Consider the following 3,262-nt stretch of genomic DNA (forward strand, 5'->3'; position numbering starts at 1 on the left):
TTTGATTTCTCTCTCCTCACCCCACTTTGCACTACAGCCTCAGGTTGCGTTTAATGGACATTCATTTGTGTGATGTTTCTTTAAACTACCTCTGTCTGCAGCAGAGATCAGGAGTGCAGAACTGTTGTGTGGATAAAAGGATAAATGAAAACTCTTCTCCAGCATCAGATACTGCCCTGAATATGTTAGTAGGGTGCAGGGGGTGGGCACCCACTAAGAATACCCACTGAGACCTGTGGGTATAGGGTAGTATACAAATTTAATAAATAATAATAATAATAATAAATAATCTGGAAGCATAGTAATTATTGCCATGGACCATAGGCAATAAATGGAAGATTATGTTCATGTTTGTTAATAGTGGCAACAGATGAAAGTCACAGCTGCTCTGGGTACTTAGAAAATGTCCTACTGGTTGGTGAAAGGCAGCCTCCTTATCCTCTCTGTGATGTGAAGTGTCTGGGAAAGAAACTGAGGTGCCTGTGCATCTTTTTCTCACATACAGTAAGGAATCTTGCCAGCCTTCCTTCTGCTGGGGTCTCCACTATGTGGGGTCTCGCTTGCAGGGGGAGAAAGAGACCAACCTTGGACTCTGCAAAGCTTTCCACATCTCAGCCTGGATGTTGGTTAAAGCACGGTGCTGATAATGCCAAGGTTGCAGGTTCAATCCCCGTTTGGGACAGCTGCATATTCCTCCATTGCGAGGGGCTGGATCCTCAGACTCTACAACTCTTATGATTCGATCAAAGCAGTTAAGGCCTTTGACAGTGTAAAGCAGGAGTTGGCAAAGTTTTTGTGGCTTGGGCCGGTTCACAGTCCTGCAGACGCCGCAGTGGGCCAGAATGCACACACATGCATGTGCAAACACTATTTCCGGCGCGGAGGAAGCGTGCACAGTTTCCCATTGGCTGCAGGAGCTTCCTACAGCCAATGGGAAGCCAGCCAGCATTGTGGAAGGCAGTCCCCGCTCTGCTCTGCACCAGTTTAGCACGGTGCACGGGAGCTGGGCGGTGGAGGTCCATGGGCCGGTTAAACGACCCCCGTGGGCTGCTTGTGGCCCATAGGCCTTAGGTTGCCGACCCCTGGTGTAAAGAGCAATTAAGAGTAACTCCTATAGCAAATGCTCTCTCAGCTAATGGCTCCTCTTCAGTTGGGCAAGGAGATTCAAGATGCAGGCCACTTATTCCACTCTAAAAATACAACCAAACCCCACCTCCTTGCCCAATTTCTAAAATCAATGTTTAGAATTGCAGACAGCCATCTGTGGTTGATTTCCACCTTTCCTACCATGGATAACAATTATTGCCATACAACAGTGTACATACAGGATAAGGTGTGGTGGCTATTCAGTATGATAATAGAATAAACTTCAAGTAGCAGCACTCTACCTCTTACTATAGGATTTTAGCACTAGACAACTGATGAGAGAAGTCAGCTTTCTAACGTGTTTTATGAATGTGTTGAAAATAACTTGCTGGTTACAGTGGAAACTGTTCTGGACTTGGTGGCCTTTTGGTCTGAAGCAGCAGAACAAGCTCTTAGTGGGAACATAATACTCTCAGCACCACTTGCAGTAAGAAGCCAGGGTAGAAGTGGCAATCCCTGTTCTGTATGCAAATCCTACTTCCTCCACACCAGAAACACTCCTCTGGGGACACTCACGCCCCACAATAACCTAGAAAGGCCATAAACATGTTTAATTTGATGCCTGAGAAAAATCCCAAAGCTGCTTTCTTGTTTACTTGGGGAATTAGTCTGCATGGCCTCATCTAGAGTATGAATGAAAGATATGGCTTCCGGCATAGTGCATTGTGCTCACAAGGCAACTTGGGCTCCCAGTTTTAATTAAAAAAACAAACAAACCAAACTTAACCCAACAAGTTTTTCTTAATTTAAAGAGGGCAATAGCAACCAGCGTAACTTGTTCAGCATTTTATCAAGCTTGCCGGATCTGCAGTTCCGTTTGTGGTAAGTGAAGGTCAGTGAATTCCCTTGCCTCTTTCCTGGGAACTATGCAGCAAGCAACCGGTCCATTTACTATTTTTTATACCACCCTTCATCAAAACACAAGTAAAAGCACAAATGGAAGACGCACAATTGAAAGACGATCATCAGGCATCCACACAGCATGACCAGTCCAACGAAGTTGATGTTGAAGAATCATTGCTTCGACACTGGTGATCTTTGCTTCTTCCAGTACACTATGATATTAGTTCGCCTGTCTTCCCAAGTGATGTGTTAAATTTTTCGGAGACACCGTTGATGGAATCGTTCGAGGAGCTGGAGATGGCGTTCATAAGTGGTCCATGTTTCACAAGCATATAGTAAGGTTGGTAGTACAACAGCTTTGTAAACAAGTATTTTGCGAATATAACCCTTGTGGGGCACGTCAAGTGATTTCTGACAGTTTTTGCTCCTCAAAAACTGTTGGGAAACATTTCTCCCCTAAATAGTTTACCGCCAACTCTCAGTGCTCTTCAGCTGCACGGTTTTACATTCAAAAACCAGCCTCTGCAAGTTCTAAGCCCATGGGGAGAATGGAAAGATAATCATGACAGAATCGGGATTCAAGATTTACCTTAACTGATTGGAAAACTGGACCCAAATGAACAAGATGAATTTAAATGAGGACAAGGCTCTACACCTAGGCAGGAATAACCGGCTGCACAAATATTAGATGGGGGACACCTGGCTTGCCATTATTAATGTGAAAAGGATCTAGGGGTTCTTAGTAGACCACAAGCTTAACATGGGTCAACAGTGTGATGCAGCAGCAAATAAAGCTAATGCTATTCTGCGCTATTCTATGGTTTTGACCTATAAAGCTTTATACAGCTCAGGACCTCAATACCTCAAGGACCACCTCTCCCCCTATGAACTGATCCAGACTCTGCAACCATCATCTGAAGCCCTTCCTCATGTTTCTTCCCCCCCACTGGAGGTTTGAAGGGTTGAAACACGGGAATAGGCCTCTTTTATTTTTTGCGGTAGCTTATTTTGGGGAATGCTCTCCCCGAGGAGGCTCGCCTGGTACCTTCATTACATATCATTAGGCACCAGGCAAAACCTTTCTCTTCACCCAGGTGTTTGGCTGATTAACATTCTACGATCTTTTAAATATGTCTGTGGGAGGGGTGTTATTATTTTGTTTTGCTTTGCTTTTGTTTTATTAGGTATCTTGCGTTTTTGTTGCGAACCGCCCTGTAACCTTCAGATGAAGGGCGGCATACAAATTTAATTAATAAATAATGATGAGGATGGA

This window comes from Podarcis pityusensis, assembly GCF_964106645.2.
Source record: "Podarcis pityusensis genome assembly, chromosome: 16".
Lineage (NCBI taxonomy): Eukaryota > Metazoa > Chordata > Lepidosauria > Squamata > Lacertidae > Podarcis > Podarcis pityusensis.